A 21,859-nucleotide genomic window follows, 5' to 3' on the forward strand; every position below is an offset into this window, starting at 1 on the left:
AATAATGAATTACTTTTCCACATAAAGCAAGCTCCCATTTATTAGTCTGTTGAATGTGACCTATTTTTTGAAATAGGTAAACTTCTTGGTATTTGCAGATGCCCATACATAATATGGAAATGAAGATTTCAGTGAAATACTAGAAGCCAGATCCATTAAAATCAATAAAAGTAAAAGTCAAGAGAGATGCCAAATGTTTTAACATTATTACAAAGTAAAGACATGCCTAAAGACCTGCACTCTGATAAGGTTAGAGTAGGTGATTAAAATAGCAGTCGCAAACAAAAGATGCATTTCCAATATTCACACCGAAGTCCATCTTAACCACGTAGTTTTTGGATCGAGAACAAGCACCTGCCATAGGTAGACCTCCTGAATGTATTAAAGCAGGGTTCTGTGACACAATTTGGACCACAACAGAATTTTAATCAAAAATCGCAGTGGGATTATATCTGTCAGTGGACCATCTATTTTGAGAGTTTCCAGCTCCCCAGTTGCATCTTTAAAAAAAAAAATAATTTAAGAGTCCCCAATTAAGGGGCAATTTAGCATGGCCAATCCACCTACCCTGCACATCTTTGGGTTGTGGGGGTGGAACCCATGCAAACACTGGGAGAATGTGCAAACTCCACACGGACAGTGACCTAGGGCCGGAATCGAACCTGGGACCTCGGCACCGTGAGGCAGCACTGCTAACCACTGCAACAGCGTGCTGCCCTCCCAATTGCATCTTTGACATTTTTTGCTGCCTATCATCCTAAATAGCCTTCCTGCACATATCATGGGTGCAATTATTACTAGCTTCATTTGGATGGAAAAACACTGAGATGGAAGGAACCTGGGCAGCATCCTCAGTAGCAACAACGATGTGCAGGCATATAGGATCCATAATGTAGTAAACTTCACAGGGTACTTCCCATGGTCAATTATCAAACAAGATTGGATATTGAGCTCCATAAGGACATAATAGCACAGCTAACCTTAAACTTGGTTATAAGTTCAAAACAAAGAATGCTGGAAATACTCAACAGTACTGGCAGCATCTATGGAAAGATGCTTTTTGCAGACAGGACATACCTGGACAGTTTTTCACATTGCCAGCAGACACCAGTGTTGTACGTCTACAGGAAAGCCTTGGCATGGCTAGCTCTGGTGTATAGCCGGCATTCTATTAGGGTTCACTGCCTTACCTGGGTGCATGGGATACCATTTGGGAATATTCAACAAATTGTATTCATTGGAATTGATTATTTTCAATTTACTGTAGAATCTGCATGAAAAGCCGAGATTCCATAAAACAAATATCACCAAAGCACTTGTATTAATTGAAGGAAGGATGAAAAATGTGTCATTGTCTAAAATTCAAACAGGGAGGATGAATTAACCCCCCCCCCCCCCCGCCCCCCCCGGGAGCATCCAACCCCCAACTCCCCGCGACCCTCACTCTACTCCCATCCCCTTCAACCCTTCCTTCACAAACCCCCTCCCACCATTGTGAACCACGTGTGTGGCTAACGATGCCCCTCTTCTGTCCTCAGAAAAAGCTCTCCCATAATCGTCGGGAGCTTGTCCCAGATTGCTGAGGTGATGCAGGGCATTTCCAAGTCACTGAGGAGCATCGTCGATGGCGTCGACACAATGGTGTAGGCAATGGGGAACAGCTAGGGCTGGCAGAGCCAGATGATGGTGGGGCAGCCAGAGCTTGAGCCAGCTGCCCCTCTATCCCATGGTGCACCCCAGGTCTCTATGGCCACTGACCAGGAAGAGGGAGCACTGGGTGCCAACCCAGACCTGTCCCATGGAATGGGGATGGTGGCCACCAGCCCACCCGAGTTCTATCCTGTGATTAGGTTGCAAAAGACAGCACATGGGGCACGGCTGTGCATGTGCTGCCAACAGGTGCACGGGGGCCCTCCGTCCTCAAGAGCCCCATAGAGAACACCCGCCAGGGACGTCCACGGCATGTGGCGGCTGCCTCCACCTCAGATGTGCATCCTGGGGACATACCTAGACATAACGGTAGAGCTAGGAGGGCCAAACACTTTGAGGATCACTGAGGGCACCGGGAGAGGAAATGGGGGTGGGGGGGGGCGGCAAGTAGGGAGGGAGGCGGATGGGTGGTGGAAGGGGAAGCACCATCAGGAGAGTGGGGTTTGTAAAACACATTAAACACCTTTGTGCACAACTAGTATGATGGCTCTGCGGGCTGACCTCTGAACCCTTGGCTCATCTCTCTAGGCACCAATCCACCCATGTCCCCGGAGCTGTGTCCCATCCCCTGTGTATTCGGATGTTGGCTGCTGCATGCGTGATGTTGCCTCCCACAGTGTTCAGGCACAGTACTCCGGCATCACGGCGTGATTGGGATGCTAGGCAATGACTCCCACAGACTACATGGCCTGCCCACCCAAGAGAATTCACTTGGGATGTGTGAGGTGCTCACTTAATCACGATTGCCAATTCCCTATTAGCATGAGCTGTCAGCCGTACGGCCAGAGGCCTCTGCATTCGGTGGGGGTTATAGGCGTGTGGTGGAGCAGACGGGCAGGGCTAAGGATTGCTCCCAGAACGGGTAAACGGGTTGGCATGGTGGTGCTCGAGCGAAGATGGCTACTCACCTCCTCGGCTCCCCACAGTAGCACTTCCACCAGGTTCAGCGCCAGCGTGACCACTTGCTGGAGTCCGTTGGATACGGGGTGGCTCCCCGTTAGTTGTTTGGAAATTGGGCTTAAGTGGTGATAATTGGTTTCTCGCCACGCTACAGTGAGATCATGATTTCGCCTACAGGAGCGGACGGTTGCATCGCAAACTGGCGCCTGGCTCAGTTCTCATTTTTGGCCTCTCCCGCTATTCACTGGCCTCGTCTTGATTGAGCGAGAGCGCAACGAGGCCGGAGAATCGTGCCCCGAGTGTCAAATAAAAACTGAAAAGTTAAACAACTTTGGGGCAAGACTCCTCTGGTTGCTGAGTGTGCAGTTGTGAAATTATCCTTTATACATTTTACTTTCTTTTGTTGCAGGAGTGGAGTTACAGGAGATTGTAAGGATTGCCTGACTGCTGCATGGTAAACATGGACAGAGGCGTTGTTACTGGATTGCAAAATTGTACAAGCATGCTTTTTGCAATCAAGTAGAATAACAAAATGTTCCAGCAGTGTATATAGTGTTGCAAAAATATAACAAATAGAGGAAATTCTCGCACTTCCTATATTTCTTTGGACACGGATTTTGTGTGAATGTTATAACACCTTGCCATGACACAGAACCAGCGTGACAGTGTTATAAATCTTTAAAGACATATATTTAAAGACTATGCCCAAGTTTTGCCACAGTGTGGTGGAGAGGAGGAGGGGTCGATGTCGGAGAAGATGGGTGGGGCATGCCTGTGAAGGGGAGAGTGATTTGCCTGTGTAGAGGGCAGGGTGGCAATGGCCGTTGGGGGGGGGGGCGGGGGAGGCAATGCCTGAGAGGGGGAGTACCCACAATATTGCCACAGTGGTGAGGGTGGGAAGAGAGCCCCCAATACTTTTGTGATTGTAGAGGGAGGTGGGGGAGAGGGGAATGAGCCCCTGATACCTCTGGGGGGAAGGTCGTTCATGACCATGGGGGTCGTGGGATGTTTGATTCCGGTGCTGATCAGGGCACCCTTTAAAGATGGTAACACGATCTCTGTGCAGCCGACCTTGCCAGCTCTATCAGCCACCGCACTGCCATAATGATGACGTAAGCCATGCCCCAACATTTTCCCTGCACAAAGTGCCAAAAGATCTGTTCTGAAAACTCGCTGTGCATCTGGAGAGGTATACGCCAGTTTTCAGAGTCTGACATTCTGACAAAACTATGGTAAAATTCTGCCCTATTTGCCAGTTATTGAAGTTTGTGTTTGGAAAAGAGGGCTGTAGACTGTCCAAGGGGTATGGTACAAGGGTAAACCCAGCATTTACAGGAGGTATACTGCACTCACTGGGGTCATGATGCAGAGATGGGGGCGACATATCCCAAACTCTGAGCATTGCTGCAAGCAGAAAGTAGCAAATCACAGAAACACCCTTATTGTTCGGAAGTTTACACTGAAAATTTTGTTGAAATTCTGTTCCAGAAGTATTTTGAGTTTGGAGCTTGTGTTTGGCTTATCAGATAATTTAGCCTTAATACCGGCTTAAATTCATTTCAGAGCAGTTGTGCTCCCAACATATTAATAGGTAGAAAGAAACTCACTCTTATCCTTCACCAAATTCTTATAGTGCATTTTTGATTTGTTAATGGTGTGCAAAATTGTACTATCACACTCGGAACATTAGTTTGTAAAATGTATCCTTTAATGAATTTCATGAGCTCACATTACACAAAGGCCACAATAACTACCAGAAGCTGTTGTAGTATATTAAACATGCCCTGTATGTACGCACAAAATATATTTTTAACCAATCTCTATTAATAGTTAATGCATTAGAAGGTATAAGCTTACTATTACATGACTCCGTAGTTCTGAATGTGTTGCTTAGCAATAGCATGCAATTGTAACAGCTATTGTATTTGTTGATGGAAATCTAAGCAGCATTCATTATTAAAGGTAATTGTTTCATATATATTAGGAGCAGAAGTAGGCCACCCGGCTATTTGAGCCTTCTCTGCCACTCAATTAGATAATGGCTGATCTGATACCAACCTCATGGGGGGAATTCTCCAGCCCTTCCATCGCAGGTTTCTCCATGGTGGAGGCAGCATGACACAGCCGCCAGCGGACTCTTTTGTCACACAAGGTGATGGTGATTTAAATTCCACACCAGTGCTGTCGTCGGGAAACCAGTGATGGGGTCGACTTTGGCTGGACCAGATGATCCCACTGGTGGGAAGTGTTGTGTTATGCTGCTTCGGATAACACAGACTGCTACTTGATGCAGTCTTAACTAAAGGATGCTCCAGACACGGAAATGAGTTCAACGTGTTTATTGAACTATTAACACCGTTCTCAAATGAGTTCGACTCTCTGCTAATGTAACTGTAGTAACTCAGTCTAACTGTACCTGCTTTCTCTAAGCCATGTGCTAGGGTGTGGTGCTGCTAATCAACCCTGTCTGACTATCTAGATGTCTGTCTGTGGAAAGAGGCAGGGTGTGAGTATCTCATCCCTTTTATAGTGTTTATGTCATGCCCCCTTGTGGTGATGCCACCTCCTTGAGTGTCCCGACTGTCCATTGGTTGTGTCCTATTCCGAGTATTCATTGGTTGCATGTTTGCACATAGTGACATCACCCTTTATTTTGGATGTATATACATGTAAATGTGTCTGTCTGATGTGACTGATGAGTACAGAACAGAACAAACAAAACAAATGCTCAGCAGTCCAGTCTCTGAGGCTTGCATCTGATCCTCGTCGACAGCCGGAGAGGTGGTGGAGGGGATGACGGTGTCTTGACAGGCGAGTGGGAGGCACGACTGGTGGTTCGAGGTGTCTGGAGGTGGCAATTCGGCATGTGGAAATGGAGGGGAAAGTGGTTGTGGGCAAGCAACTTTTCACAGTGCCCTTCGATTCCTTTGCACAATGGAGCCATCAGCCATACGTATGACATAGGATCTGGGCGCGGCCTGTCGAACAACGACAGCCGGAGCAGACCACCCACCATCCAGTATCTTGATCCTGACCGTGTCTGCCGGGGATAGCACGTCCAGATCGATGGCATGTGCATCAGAGCCCTGCTTCTGGCTGTCTCGAAGCTGCTGCATCTTCTGCAGCACTGGGAGGTGATCAAGGTTGGGCAGGTGTATGGCTGGAAGCGTCGTCCGCAGGTCCCTGTTCATCAGCAGTTGAGCTGGCGACATGTCAGTGGACAAGGGAATCGTCCGGTACGCAAGTAGTGCAAGGTATATGTCGGAAGCGGAGTCCGAGGCCTTGCGGATGAGCTGCTTAACGATGTGCACACGTTTTTCGACTTTGCCATTGGACAGCGGAGAGTGTGGACTCGAGGTGACATGCCTGAAATTGTAGCTCTTGGCAAACATGGACCATTCTAGACTGTGGAAGCACGGGCCATTGTCGCTCATGACGGTGTTCGGAATGCCATGCCGTGAGAATGTCTCTTTACACGCTTTGATGACGGTCCGTGAGGTGAGGTCTGGCAGCTTCAGCACCTCAGGATAGTTCGAAAAGTAATCGATGATTAAGATATAATCACGACCATTCGCGTGGAATAGGTCAATGACAACCTTGGACCACGGAGGGATCTCTAGATCATGTGGTTGGAGCGTCTCCTTGCTCTGTGCTGGTTGGAACCTCTGACAGGTTTTGCAGTTCAGGACCATGTCCGTGATGTCCTGGTTGATGCCGGGCCAGTAGACAGCTTGCCGGGCCCTGCGTCTGCACTTTTCTACTCCCAGGTGTCGCTCATGAATCTGCTGCAGCACCATGCTCGGGAGACGTAGCGGGATGACTATCTTGTCCAGCTTGAGCAGGATGCCGTCGATCTGCGTCAGGTTATCCTTGAGGGCATTGCCCTTTCTGCCAACCATTGCTGAGGTTGTGGCCCTTTTTGCCAGCCATTGCTGAGGTTGTGGCCCTTTCTGCCAGCCATTGCTGAGGTTGTGGATGACTCGCTGCAACAGGGGGTCTTTGGCCATCTCTTCTCAGATGAGAACGATCCTCTCATCTGTTGCCGGGAGAGTGCTTGCACACAGTTGTACCTGCAATTCAATGTGCTGGGTGATCTCCAGTAGTTCACTGGGTGAGTTGACGGAGTGGGGCAATGCATCGGCAATGAAGAGCTCCTTGCCAGGAGTGTACACCAAATTGAAATCATACCTCCGGAGTTTGAGCAGAATTCGCTGCAAACGAGGCGTCATGTCGTTCAGGTCCTTTTTGGATGATGTGGAACAGAGGTCTACGATCCGTCTCAACAGTAAATGTTGGCAAGCCGTAGACATAATCCTGAAATTTGACGATGCTGGTGAGACGATCTAAGCACTCCTTCTCAATCTGCGCATATCTGGTCTCAGTGGATGTCATTGCCCGTGATGCTTATGCTACTGGTACCCAGGATGACGTGTCATCTCTTTGAAGCAACACCGCCCCAATGCCATCCTGACTCGCATCTGTGGATATTTTGGTCTCTTAGTCTGGGTCAAAGAATGCCAGGGCGGGTGCAGTGGTGAGCTTGGCTTTCAGCTCCAGCCACTCTGTTCGGTGCTCCGCCTTCCACTCAGAGGCTGTTGATTTTTTCACCAGGTTGCGTAGGGCCGTGGTGTGTGTGGCCAAATTTGGGATGAACTTGCCACGGAAATTGACCATTCCCAGGAAGCGCAGTACTGCCTTCTTGTCCTCGGGGACTTTCATTGCCTCGATGGCTTTAATTTTGTCTGTCCGGGTGCACACCGTGTTGCAAAATCCGATCGACCTGGAACTTCAGAGTGGATGTCCCAAAACAGCAATTGGACCTGTTTAGCTCGAGGCCATGCTCATGTATACATTGGAATACTTTCTTGAGTCGCGACACATGTTCCTCTGGGGTTGTGGACCAGATTATGATATCGTCAACATAGATACAAACTTTTTCTATTCCCTCCATCATCTGTTCCATGATGCGATGGAAAATCTCTGATGCCGAGATGATGCCAAATGGCATTCAGTTGTAGCAGAATCTGCCAAATGGTGTGTTGAAGGTGCAGAGCCTTCTGCTTGATTCTTCAAGTTGGATTTGCTAAAATCCTTGGGATGCGACCAATTTTGTGAAGAAGCGCGCGTATGCCAGCTCACTCGTGATTTCTTCCCTCTTCGGGATGGGGTAATGTTCTCGCATAATGTTTTTGTTTAGATCCTTGGGGTCAATGCAGATGCGTAGGTCCCCCGAAGGCTTCTTTACGCACACCATGGAGTTGACCCAGTTGGTTGGTTCAGTGACCTTGGCAATAATGCCTTTTTGTTGTCGACTCGTGAGCTCTGCCTTCAGGCGCTCTCTCAGTGGAGCAGGGACACGTCGTTGTGCATGGACCAGTGGCTTGGCATCAGGCCGCAGTAGAATCTTGTACTCGCACGGCAGCATGCACATCCCGCTAAATACATCTGGGTAATTGGTTAGGATGTCGTCGATGCTGGCCTGAAGATCCGAATGGGATGGTGTCCTGTCTGGTTTAACAATCTTGAAGCATAAGCTTGCTTGTGTGTGTCGGCTGGACACCTGAAGATGGCAGGACTCCAGCATCTTGATTGCGTTTCCATTGTAGTCCAGGAGTTTACAGGCATCTGGAAGGATTGTGGGGGGCTTCTTGATTCTCTTGAAGTCCACCTGCGAAATCAGGTTGGCGGAGGCACCTGTGTCCAGTTTGAACTGGATGGGGCAGTGGTTGACCTTCATCACTGCATGCCATTCGTCCTCTAAATCCATGGCCAGGATTGATTGGACTTGCGATGTGTCTGGTGTGGCGGTGAGGTCAGATGCTTCCACGTATAGTTGAAATTTCTGCTTCAATGATTGCCAGTTGGCACTAAGATTGCCGTTGGACCTGAGCTGATGAGGAGCCTGAATCTTGTCCATTGTGCCTGTTTTCAGTAGCTGGTTGTCACGGATCTTGCTGAGTTGAACTAAAGAGATTGAACAGTCACCCCTGGTATCATGTTGTGTTATGCTGCTTTGGATAACACAGGCTGCTACTTGATACAATCTTAACTAAAGGATGCTCCAGACTCTGAAATGAGTTCAACGTGTTTATTGAACACAGTTCTCAAATGAGTTTGACTCTCTGCTAATCTAACTGTAGTAACTCAGTCTAACTGTACCAGCTTGCTCTAAGCCACGGGCTGGGGTGTGTTGCTGCTGATCAACGCTGCCTGACTCTCTAGATGTCTGTCTGTAGGAAGAGGCAGGGTGTGAGTATCTCATCCCTTTTATAGTGTTTATGTCATGCCCCCTTGTGGTGATGCCACCTCTGAGTGTCCTGACTGCCCATTGGTTGTGTCCTATTCTGAGTGTTCATTGGTTGCATGTTTCCATATCATGACAGCAAGGACTAGAGAATCCAGCCCACATTCCTGCCTTACCCTGATGACCTTTCACCCCCTTGTTTATCAACTACCTATCTATCTCTCCCTTAAAAATAATCCAAAACTCTGCTTCCATTGCCTTTAAAGGAAGAGAGTTCCAAAGACACTCAACCCCCTACGAGAAGAAATTCTCCTCGTATCTGCCTTAAATGAGCAACCCCTTATTTGTAAATAGTGGCATCTAGTTCTTGATTCCCCACATGAGGAAACATCCTCTCCACATCCACCCTATCAAGAACCACAGTTGCCTCTCCCTAATTGCCCTTGAGAAGAGAATGGTGAGATGACTTCTTGAACCACTGCAGTTCATGTAATGTAGGTACACCCAGAGTGCCGTTGTAAGAGACAGTTCCAGGATTTTGACCTAGCGACAATGTAGGGTATATTTCCAAGTCAGCAACGCTGAAATCGCGTTCGGTGATCAGCCGCAGAATCCCCTTTTGCGCTGAAATCGCACACCATTGGGACAGCCTCAGTATGTCACCTGAGGCCCTCCCCTACGCTCCGCCCCTGATGGACTGAGTTCCCGATGGTGTGGATCACTCATGGTATTATATTTCATGAAGCCCCGCATGGCAGCTGCAAACTGAGCCCATGGGGGGGGGGGAAGAGAGTCGTTCTGCGGGCGACGGGGAGCCATTCTGCGTCAGGAGGGGGCTTTGGCGGGTGCTGGGAACACTGGTGGGGGATGGTCCGGGGCTGGCGAGGCTGACTGCAGGTGGAATTATTTGGCAGGCCGAGTCCGCGCGAGGCCAGCGTCATGTTGCCGTTTTTGGCGTGGAAGCCAGGAGCTTTACCCAGCGCGGCTGCAAGCCCCCCAACGTTCCCAGAATCGGTGCAGCTATTGCGCCGTTTTTTATGCCGTAATACGCCACTGTTCCCACGCAGGCGTCAGCACTTACTCTGCAAATCAGAGAATCCAGCCCTTCACATGGTGGTGTTCCTATGTATTTGCTGCCCTTGTCCTTCTAAATAGTAATAGTCATGAGTTTAGAAGGTGTTGTCTAAAGGAGACTTGGAGAGTTCCTGCAGTGAATCTTGTAGATGGTATACACTGCTGCCATTCTGCATCAGTGGTGGAAGTAGTGAATATTTGGATGGGGTGCCAATTAACTGGGCGCTTTGTCTTGTATGTGTCAAGCTTCTTAAGGATCGTTGGCCCTACCTCAGGCAAGTGGATAGTATTCCCGTCACACTGTCACCACAGTATTTATATAGCGAGTCAAGTTCAGTTTCTGGTCAACGGTAGCCCAGGGTGTTTCAGTGATGAATACTCAAAATAGGTTAAAAACCGCAGCAGAAACATCATTATTTTTACCCATTTGTCAGCCTGCTCTTTGCTTACAGGCCACAGATCTGTTCTATTTATATTTATCATCCGTTAGCCTCCAAGACAGTAGAAACCTTCAGTGTATTTTGTGTAGCAGAATAGTGCAACCATGGTAGCAATTTTTAACCATTCTGTGCCATTGTGTCAGATGATTCAAAGTAGGCCCATGTGAAAAGGATAATATTTCTATAATGGAGATCGGATCGTTGTTGTCGGCTTTCCCTCGATTGAGGATGGTGTCCACTCAGGACCACAAGTCTTCAGGTGACAGAACAGGCAGCCTTTGGACCCACGTATCTTCGGGCATTTGGGACAGGACATCCCATGAGGTAGTAGGATCTGGAGTGCAGGATTTTCTTCCTTTTCTTTCCTTCGCATATAGAATCCCTACAATGCAGAAAGAAGCCATTCGGCCTTCTCTGCCACTTCTCTGTACTTTTAAATTGACTTCCATTGCACTTTTAGTCTATTCTCATAGATTTTCATGCTGTCTACAACTCTTTTCCCTGAGTCAGGTCGAAGATACTCTTTAAAAAAAAATTGAGTGCATGAGTGTTTTGTTTAAATTCTGTTGTGCAGCTGCCCATGCGCAGTGCTTGTGCATGAGTGATTTTTGCACGGCCAATGTGGGAACTTCATGCGTTGCAGTGAAAGCGCATAATTTAGAGGGAATTTACTGGTCAGGACATGTTGGAATCAAAATCAATCCATTCTTGCAATTTATTTGGCTAAGTATTGACCTTTTAGATTTTCACTTTCCCTCCACACCAGCCACTGTAACGGTCCGCAGTGGCTGGCGCGGAGAACAACCCCCCCTGCGCATGCGTTGGGATGACCCCAACACACGCTGGTGCTCCCGCGCATGTGCTAACTCGCGCCGGCCGGCGGAGGCCCTTCGGCGCCGGTTGACGCGGCGCCAAACCCACCGGCCTAGCCCCTGAAGGTGCGGAGGACCTGCAACATAAGGCCAACCTAAAAGACTATCGACAATTAATGATGTTACGCAGAAAAGCATGGAATAAAAATGAATAATTCATGCATTATAGGTGTGTGACATCACTTTTAGATGTATGTCTGGATGGCTTTTAACATTTCTGCTACCTTGTACGTTTTGAGCCCTTTAGATAATGTGGTGGATATTTTAAGGGAAATTAGTCATTCAAGGATTCAGTCATTTGTGGGACTTGTCAAATAGACTACAATCTTTCCTATGTTCTGAGTAACTGTGCTCGAGATGAATAAAAATTCAAAAATCCTTTTTTTTTTTTACCTCACCTGAATTCTAACCCTTAATCTGGTCAAAATGACATTGTAGGATTCTGTAAATAAACAAAGCTCCGGATGAAATTATAACCTTAATAGCATTTGGTGAGAGAATTGGGTCATAAGCAACAACTAGTTGTTTGATGTTAATGATACAGTATTGATATTATTGATGCAGTATTCATTTATGCTAAAATAATTCAGAAAGGCTTTTAACCCAAACACATTACACTAAGAATATTCAACATAAAAAACCGCCATGTAGAAAGCAGAATTGGAAAAATGTATTGAATTTAAGAACACTTGGCAATCCAGACTTCTGACATTTGGTTATAAATTGCTAATAAACTGCACTCCTATAGTTTTTCAAGGTGCTTCATAGAGGTGGAAGGAAAATTGGTCAAAGGGTTGGGATTTACGGAAGGTGCTAATGAGAAGAGGATGGTGAGCGGGTGGTGGTGTTTAGGGTTGGGAATTCTAGGCTTGGATTTTCATTCTTGAGGCAAGTAGCAGAAGTCAGTAAAATTCCAAGCTTGGCATGCCCTTCTTGGGGGAAAATGCCCGGGAGGACAAGGTTTTCATGTGGGGGCACGTGGATTTAGGCTGCAATCAGGCTAGCCGACCTAGCAAGACGTGCAGAGGTAGCCATAGGGGCTGCCTTGGTGCTGTTGCATTTCATCCCTGTTATAATAAAAGCAGAAATGTCCTCCAGCTGTCACCCCTCACACCCCTGTTGCCTCACACACTCCGCATACTCCATCCATGCCATCTGTCAAGACCCCCTGGGTTAGGGCATAGTCAATTCCAGCCCCACTTGAGCCAGAGTTGCAACACAAGTGAAATTAGATCTTGAGCGCGATTTAATGGCTGCATTATCCTGGCGAGGGTCCGTGCGGGCTGGTTAGATTGCAGGAGAAGCCAAGATCAGGAACTGGGCCGTGCGGCAAGCAGATTGCAATCTAAAAAATGCAGAGCGGAGCTAATTAAGGTCAATCTCCATCTCACTAACGAGATGGAAGCCTGATCTAACAGCCTCTCATAATCTAACCGGTTTACCAGTGAGACATCACGTGGGTGCTGATTGGTACTGGTCCAAACAAACGTGGACCAGGTGTCATGGCATCTGGGGGTCTTCCAGACCATTGGAGATCCCTGGATGGCCAAGGAGAGGGCAGAGAGGCACCTGGCTCTCCCTCTGAAAATAAGGCATCTTGGCACAGTCACCCTGGCACTGCCAAGATGCCTGGGTGCCTGTGCGAGACTGGCAGGAGCACTGTCAGGGTGGCGGTACCAGAGTGGCACTGCCAAAAGTTAGGGCCAAAAGGGATCAATGCCCATGAAAAGTGGAGTGGGGGTGTAAAGGATGGGAGGGATGAAGGCCGTGTGTGAAGGGGCCTACAGAAGGGTGGGGCGCCTGGAAGGTGGGTCTCAAAAAGGGGCATGAGAAGGCCTGAAAATGGGGCCCATCACTGAACCCATAGCCAGGTGTCTAAACTTGTGGGAGTTGTGGGGTAGTGCCCATGTGGGTGGGGGTATCATTGGATGTGGGGGACCCTCAAGCTCACTTCGAGATGGGGACATCCTTTCAGAAGGGTGGCCCGATCTCTCAGCAGCTCGTCTAGCTCATAGAGTTTTGCTTCCCAGTGATGGAAAAAAGGGCTAGCAAGGAGAGAAACTCCCCCAAAAATAACTAAGGGCGGGAGTCTCTACCCCAGGACAGCTGGAAACCGTTTACCGGTGAGACAGAGAATGGGGCGTCGGGCCAAAATCAGGAGGCAGCGAGAACAAGGACCACTCACCAAAAAGAGGTCAGTGCAGTTACATCACACGCTTGATGCAATAGTGGTTGGAATATGCTTACCTCTCTTTGACGTAGTTAATGTTTGCAAACATTGAGATTTCACCACTCAGGCCACTGAACGTGAAGGGAGATGAACGAATGAAAGCTGCATATGGTTTTAGAATCTGTCAATCACAGGCCACTACTAGAAAGGTATGAATGGTTTGCAGCAATTGGATCTGTGGGAACCAGACGCGGGTCACAGCTGCTCCCTTTCCAGGAATGGACACGTAGAGCTGTAAAGGTAAGTGTTATAGCTGTAACTCTTCTCACTGCCCCTGTCTGGACAGCTATGTTGCTTCCAGATAGGGATGTCTTTTCTAGGGCGGGGTCTGTGTGGGGATGGTTGCCTTTAGGCAGAGGGTCCCTGTGTGGGTCACCTTAATACAGGGGACACTGGGCTATACCCCTGTTACTGGGGTCCTTGTGTGTATTTGGGGGGGGGGTGCCCTACAGGGGCTGTGCCCCATTACAGGAGTCCTGTAAGGGGGGGGGGTGACCTACTACAGGGGCCATGTAGGGGGTGTGCCCTAAAACAGGAGTCCCTGTACAAGGGGGACAACACTACACATGGGTCCCTGTGTGTGGGGGGGGGGCCTATTCCAGGGGTCCTAGTGGAAGGTCTCCCTATTCCAGGGTTCCTTGTGGGGGGGGTCTCCCCTTTACATGGGTCTCCCAGGGCTGGGGGGTGGCAGACAGTGAATGGGACCTCGCTAACGGGCACCCCGCTCAAGACTGCAGCCCGACATCATGATTCTCTAGGAATCCCTCTTATTCCACATCATCCATATATTTCCATGGCAAGGAATAAGGATTTGTTTATCGGTTTGACTGCCAGGGGGATTGTATACCAGTTGCAATTCAACTCCAGTGGGAGAATATAGCCTCCCAAATGGAAAATCCTGCTACCAGTGTGGTTAGATAGCCATGGGGAAGTCGCCGACAACCGGGGAGAAACTTCCAGCTAAACCTACTGGAAATTACACTTAGAAACCTTTCCGTCAGACAGCACCCGCTAATTTAAAATACCCGAGATCCTTGGCTGAGCCCAATAAACTGCAGCGACCAGGTTTGTAACTTCAACACAAGTTACCTTACATGAGCTATTATAATAAACTGGCTAACCCACCAACTGCGTCTGCCAATCAAATTCACTTTTTACAAAATCGCTTCCTAAGATTTATTCAGCGCCAAAGAGTTTGGCTTCACGTCTCCAAACATAAAACCTGGGAACACAATGTCCTGACAAGTAGGCTGCTTCAGCTGGAGTCTTCTCCTTAAAGGTGCATTCTGACCACGGACCAAAAAGAATAAAATAAAATGAGAACTGAGGAAATAAACATATTCTTACACACCATATAAACTCTACCCACCCTTGTGTCCATGACAAGCTGTGTCTCGAAACAATTCTTATGGCATCTTATGCACCCATGCCAAGTCACACTGCTCAAAAATAAAAACCTATGCCGCATCATGTACTCCATATCAAAATATAGCATTTCCATGTCCATTCATCCACTATACACTGTATAGAAACACTGAAGGCTATAGTATTTTATAAATGTTTTTTATTGGATTTTTGAACAATGTATATTTGCCATTATGTACACAGGATATGAAATATATTCTTCTGCTTGTTTGTTGGCCACAAACAAATCCCGGAACAATTGGGTGAATGGCTCCCACATTCTGTGGAAGCTGCCGTCTGACCCTTGGATGGCGAATTTGATTTTCTCCATTTGGTGAGATTTCGAGAGGTCGGACAGCCAGTCTGCAGCTTTGGGAGGTGCTGCTGACCGCCAGCCGAACAGGATTCCACGGCGGACGATCAGGGAGGCAATGGCAAGGGCGTCTGCCCTCCTCCCCAGGAATAGATTTCGCTGGTCTGAAACGCCGAAGACCGCCACTTTCAGGCATGGCTCCACCCTCACCCCCACCACTTTGGACATTGTCTCGAAGAAGGCAGTCCAGTACTCCACAAGTCTCGGGTAAGCCCAGAACATGTGGGCGTAGTTGGCAGGGCCTCCTTGGCACCGTTCACATCTATCCTCCACCTCCGGAAAGAACCTACTCATACAAGTTCTTGTTAAGTGGGCTTAATGAACCACTTTTAGTTGCGTCAGGCTGAGCCTTGCACAGGTGGAGGTGGAGTTGACCCTATGCAGTGCATCGCTCCAGAGTCCCCACCCTATTTCGATCCCCAGGTCCTCCTCCCATTTCATTCTTGTTGCGTCCAGCACGGTGTCAGCCCCTTCTACCAGTCGGTCATACATGTCGCTACAGTTTCCTTTCTCCAGTAACTCTTCCAGTAATGTCTGTCGTGGCGGTTGTGGGTAAGTCCTTGTCTCCTTTCGTAGGAAGTTCTTGAGTTGCAGGTACCTTAGCTCGTTCGCCCTGCCTAGCTGGAATTTCTGTCAGTTCGTCCAGTGTGCGACCCTCCCGTCGGTGTATAGGTCCCTGTCTGTCAGTGTCTCCCCGTCCTATCTCCACCTTTTGAAGGTGGCGTCAGTCAGTGCTGGTGTGAACCTATGGTTGTTGCAGATGGGAGCTTTGTCCGACATTTTGGTCAGGCCAAATTGCTGACGTAGTTGGTTCCAGGACTGGAGGGTGGGTATCACCACCGGGCTGCTGGAGTGTTTTTTAGGTGGGGGTGGGAGTGCCACCGTGGCGAAGGCCCGGAGGGAGGTCCCCCTACAGGAGGCCTCTGCCGCGCGCACCCACTCGGCTTCTGGCTCCTTATTCGATCCCCTTATTCGCTCGGCCGTCGCCGCCCAGTGGTAGAATTGTAGGTTTGGGAGGGCTAGCCCTCCCCTTGATTATGTTTTTTGTAAGACCTTCTTTGGGATCCTAGCATTCTTTCTTCCCCCCCCCCCCCCCCCCCCCCACCCCCCTCTCTTTCCCCCCCCCCCCCCCCCCCCCCCCCCCCCCCAAACGAACGCCATGATTAGTTTGTCTAATGCTTTGAAAAAGGCCTTGGGGATGTAGATCGGGATGGATCTGAATAGGAAGAGGTACCTGGGCAGCACGTTCATTTTGATCGTCTGGACTCTCCCCACGAGGCAGAGTGGGAGTGTGTTCCATCTTTGCAGGTCCTTTTTTTACTTCCTCTGTCAGACTGGTGACGTTCCATTTGTGGATCCCTTTCCAGTCATGGGCTATTTGGATCCCCAAGTAGTGGAATTTTGTGTCGGGCTTGTTTAAATGGCAGCCCCGTTAGTACTGCGACACCTGCTTGCTGAAGGCTATAGTGACAGGAGAATGATGAAGGCCATAGGGAAAGCAGGATGTGCCAAAAAAGCATTTTAAAATAATCATTCTGGATACATAATAAAGCTTGACACATAATGAAGCTTGACTGAGAGCCCAGAAATCCTCTAGTGTTGAAACATCTGATCCCCAGGGAATGATGTGTTGGGTACTCTGGATCTGTAGAGACTGCGTTTACCTTAGCAGTAACATAGACAGGCTACCAACACTTGTAATAGGACAACTCTATTTTTTTAACTAAGAGCTGTTAAACATACTTGCACTGTGGGTCGACACATACTTGCACTGTGGGTCGACACTATGTTAGATTGACTGAAGACCTATGCCTAACATGACCAATCTATACTGCTAGCACATGGTGGATGTTTGTGCCACTGACTGCGGGTTCTGTCTGTCACAGAGGCTGCATCCCGAATGAGCGGGAAAACTAGTGCCCTCTGTCTTTATAGTGACCGTGCCCTAACAGGTGATTGGCTGCTGTGTTGTGTGTGTTGATTGGTCTTGCAGTGTGTCAGTCAGTGTGTGTCTTTGCACCATCATATACTGATGTGTATATTATGACGGAAAATATTGATTGATTGACCGCTCTGGTTCTCTGATCTATGACATCAATTCAGCAATGTTTATTTACACAAAATATAAAGAGGTTTCAGGTGTTTGCAGTTTCTGCCATTGATACTTTAAAGGGTCTGGATGATTAACACTTTAATTGGTGAATAGTTAAAAATTAGTTTTTAAGGAAGTGGAAAGTTATTAATGCATGACTTTTAAAAAGATCTTTAAAGGGCTCCCCAGACATTCTGACTCAGCAAATATTCAGCTTCCAAAGTTTGGAGCCTTAACAGTTGGAGGTATAGGGTGTGAGGTAAGAGCTTGGGAAATGGAAACTTTGTGGTGGGTGTATTTGTAGGACTAGCAGAGAAGGTTGCAAGAGGTAGTGAGGGCACACCACTGGAATGATTTAAATGCAGATGAGAATTTTATTTTTGAGCTCTTGGAAACCAAGAGCCAATATGTTTTAAAATAAATTTAGAGTGCCCAATTCATTTTTTTTCCAATTATGGGGCAATTTACCGTGGCCATTCCACCTACCCTGCACATCTTTGGGTTGTGACTGCGGAACCCATGCACCCACGCAAACACTGGGAGAATGTGCAAACTCCACCCAGTGCCGGGATCGAACCTGGGACCTCGGCGCCATGAGGCAGCAGCGCTAACCGCTGTGCCACCATGATGACCTCCCAAGAGCCAATGTCAAGGAGGACTGGCATTTTCTTAATTAGTAGATATGGAATTGGAAGTTCAGTTCCAAGTCAAACAGAATATCAAGATTAAAAGAGTTTGATTCATCCAAACATAGTAGTTAAGTGAGACGGAGTTGGTGGGTAAGGTATTGGCTTGGTGCTGACAGCCAAGAAGATGGTTTTGATCTTACCAACACTTAAGTGTTGGTAAGATCGAGGTAACCGCGAGGTTTGCTAGTGTCACACGGGAGGGTTTAAACTAGTATGGCAGGGGGGTGGGCACGGGAGCAATAGGTCAGAAGGTGAGGGCATTGAGGGAGAACTAGGGAATAGGGACAGTGTGGCTCTGAGGCAGAGCAGACGGGGAAAAGTTGCTGAACACAGCGGGTCTGGTGGCCTGAAGTGCATATGTTTTAATGCAAGGAGCATTACGGGTAAGGCAGATGAACTTAGAGCTTGGATTACTACTTGGAACTATGATGTTGTTGCCATTACAGAGACCTGGTTGAGGGAAGGGCAAGATTGGCAGCTAAACGTTCCAGGATTTAGATGTTTCAGGCGGGATAGAGGGGGATGTAAAAGGGGAGGCGGAGTTGCGCTACTTGTTCGGGAGAATATCACAGCTATACTGCGAGAGGACACCTCAGAGGGCAGTGAGGCTATATGGGTAGAGATCAGGAATAAGAAGGGTGCAGTCACAATGTTGGGGGTATACTACAGGCCTCCCAACAGCCAGCGGGAGATAGAGGAGCAGATAGGTAGACAGATTTTGGAAAAGAGTAAAAACAACAGGGTTGTGGTGATGGGAGACTTCAACTTCCCCAATATTGACTGGGACTCACTTAGTGCCAGGGGCTTAGACGGGGCGGAGTTTGTAAGGAGCATCCAGGAGGGCTTCTTAAAACAATATGTAAACAGTCCAACTAGGGAAGGGGCGGTACTGGACCTGGTATTGGGGAATGAGCCCGGCCAGGTGGTAGATGTTTCAGTAGGGGAGCATTTCGGTAACAGTGACCACAGTTCAGTAAGTTTTAAAGTACTGGTGGACAAGGATAAGAGTGGTCCGAGGAAGAATGTGCTAAATTGGGGGAAGGCTAATTATAACAATATTAGGCGGGAACTGAAGAACATAGATTGGGGGCGGATGTTTGAGGGCAAATCAACATCTGACATGTGGGAGGCTTTCAAGTGTCAGTTGAAAGGAATACAGGACAGGCATGTTCCTGTGAGGAAGAAAGATAAATACGGCAATTTTCGGGAACCTTGGATGACGAGTGATATTGTAGGCCTCGTCAAAAAGAAAAAGGAGGCATTTGTCAGGGCTAAAAGGCTGGGAACAGACGAAGCCTGTGTGGCATATAAGGAAAGTAGGAAGGAACTTAAACAAGGAGTCAGGAGGGCTAGAAGGGGTCATGAAAAGTCATTGGCAAATAGGGTTAAGGAAAATCCCAAGGCTTTTTACACGTACATAAAAAGCAAGAGGGTAGCCAGGGAAAGGGTTGGCCCACTGAAGGATAGGCAAGGGAATCTATGTGTGGAGCCAGAGGAAATGGGCGAGGTACTAAATGAATACTTTGCATCAGTATTCACCAAAGAGAAGGAATTGGTAGATGTTGAGTCTGGAGAAGGGGGTGTAGATAGCCTGGGTCACATTGTGATCCAAAAAGACGAGGTGTTGGGTGTCTTAAAAAATATTAAGGTAGATAAGTCCCCAGGGCCTGATGGGATCTACCCCAGAATACTGAAGGAGGCTGGAGAGGAAATTGCTGAGGCCTTGACAGAAATCTTTGGATCCTCGCTGTCTTCAGGGGATGTCCCGGAGGACTGGAGAATAGCCAATGTTGTTCCTCTGTTTAAGAAGGGTAGAAAGGATAATCCCGGGAACTACAGGCCGGTGAGCCTTACTTCAGTGGTAGGGATATTACTGGAGAGAATTCTTCGAGACAGGATCTACTCCCATTTGGAAGCAAATGGACGTATTAGTGAGAGGCAGCACGGTTTTGTGAAGGGGAGGTCGTGTCTCACTAACTTGATAGAGTTTTTCGAGGAGGTCACTAAGATGATTGATGCAGGTAGGGCAGTAGATGTTGTCTATATGGACTTCAGTAAGGCCTTTGACAAGGTCCCTCATGGTAGACTAGTACAAAAGGTGAAGTCACACGGGATCAGGGGTGAACTGGCAAGGTGGATACAGAACTGGCTAGGCCATAGAAGGCAGAGGGTAGCAATGGAGGGATGCTTTTCTAATTGGAGGGCTGTGACCAGTGGTGTTCCACAGGGATCAGTGCTGGGACCTTTGCTATTTGTAGTATATATAAATGATTTGGAGGAAAATGTAACTGGTCTGATTAGTAAGTTTGCAGACGACACAAAGGTTGGTGGAATTGCGGATAGCGATGAGGACTGTCTGAGGATACAGCAGGATTTAGATTGTCTGGAGACTTGGGCGGAGAGATGGCAGATGGAGTTCAATCCGGACAAATATGAGGTAATGCATTTTGGAAGGGCTAATGCAGGTAGGGAATATACAGTGAATGGTAGAACCCTCAAGAGTATTGAAAGTCAAAGAGATCTAGGAGTACAGATCCACAGGTCATTGAAAGGGGCAACACAGGTGGAGAAGGTAGTCAAGAAGGCATACGGCATGCTTGCCTTCATTGGCCGGGGCATTGAGTATAAGAATTGGCAAGTCATGTTGCAGCTGTATAGAACCTTAGTTAGGCCACACTTGGAGTATAGTGTTCAATTCTGGTCGCCACACTACCAGAAGGATGTGGAGGCTTTAGAGAGGGTGCAGAAGAGATTTACCAGAATGTTGCCTGGTATGGAGGGCATAAGCTATGAGGAGCGATTGAATAAACTCGGTTTGTTCTCACTGGAACGAAGGAGGTTGAGGGGCGACCTGATAGAGGTATACAAAATTATGAGGGGCATAGACAGAGTGGATAGTCAGAGGCTTTTCCCCAGGGTAGAGGGGTCAATTACTAGGGGGCATAGGTTTAAGGTGAGAGGGGCAAGGTTTAGAGTAGATGTACGAGGCAAGTTTTTTACGCAGAGGGTAGTGGGTGCCTGGAACTCGCTACCGGAGGAGGTAGTGGAAGCAGGGACGATAGGGACATTTAAGGGGCATCTTGACAAATATATGAATAGGATGGGAATAGAAGGATACGGACCCAGGAAGTGTAGAAGATTGTAGTTGAGTCGGGCAGTATGGTCGGCACGGGCTTGGAGGGCCGAAGGGCCTGTTCCTGTGCTGTACATTTCTTTGTTCTTTGTTTGTTTGTTAATTGGACTGGTTGGGCTGAGAGGCCTCATCTGAATTGCAATTTCAATAAAATTAAACAAAAAATATTTTTTCACTAAGTTACTGTTTTGGAAAGTACCGCAGGTGATGAATATTCCTGTGACCTGACTAAGGCTCAAAATTTGTTCTGCCTTTTATATTTTTGCAGAACAAAAACTCTACTAACTGTCTTCAAAAATATATGAAGAATAACTTCTATGTAATATGGAGGAGCTGCGTTTTGGCAAAACTAAAACTGTTCTTCACAACTTTTGATGGTTAGATACCAGTCGACTGTTTACATTCACACATCGAACTTTATTGCTGTATTCAGTATTCTGTATTTATTCTCAATGAGAACATTACAGAAGTGCACTTATTCATCTTTACATTATCGCAAGACGTTAAAATGGTCTTAGATCTACAAGAATGACCAGATTGTTAAGGTATATTACTATTACCTTATTCATTATGTTTAATCTTCTGACAGCTTTTTATTTATATTTTGAAATAGAAATAATGTATATTTTCATGCCACTGTCAGCTTTGCAATTCTTTGCAGTTTCAATTATTGAACATGCTTTTTGTGTTGCATTCTG

General features: G+C 47.7%; 1 protein-coding gene across 3 annotated transcripts in view; it reads left to right on the plus strand.

Moving 5' to 3' along the window:
* LOC140429518 (beta-1,3-galactosyl-O-glycosyl-glycoprotein beta-1,6-N-acetylglucosaminyltransferase-like) overlaps window positions 1–21,859 on the plus strand; it is a 168,924-nt gene that overhangs the window by 112,454 nt on the left and 34,611 nt on the right. The window contains exon 2 of one of the 3 annotated variants that reach the window (XM_072516615.1): window positions 21,430–21,706. The exons of the other annotated variants lie outside the window; for them this stretch is intronic. The gene's annotated coding sequence lies outside the window, so the exon portion shown is untranslated. The remainder of the gene's footprint in view (window positions 1–21,429; window positions 21,707–21,859) is intronic. 3 annotated transcript variants of the gene reach the window in all.

The sequence above is a fragment of the Scyliorhinus torazame genome, chromosome 9 (genome assembly GCF_047496885.1).
Source record: "Scyliorhinus torazame isolate Kashiwa2021f chromosome 9, sScyTor2.1, whole genome shotgun sequence".
In the NCBI taxonomy this organism is placed as follows: Eukaryota; Metazoa; Chordata; class Chondrichthyes; order Carcharhiniformes; family Scyliorhinidae; genus Scyliorhinus; species Scyliorhinus torazame.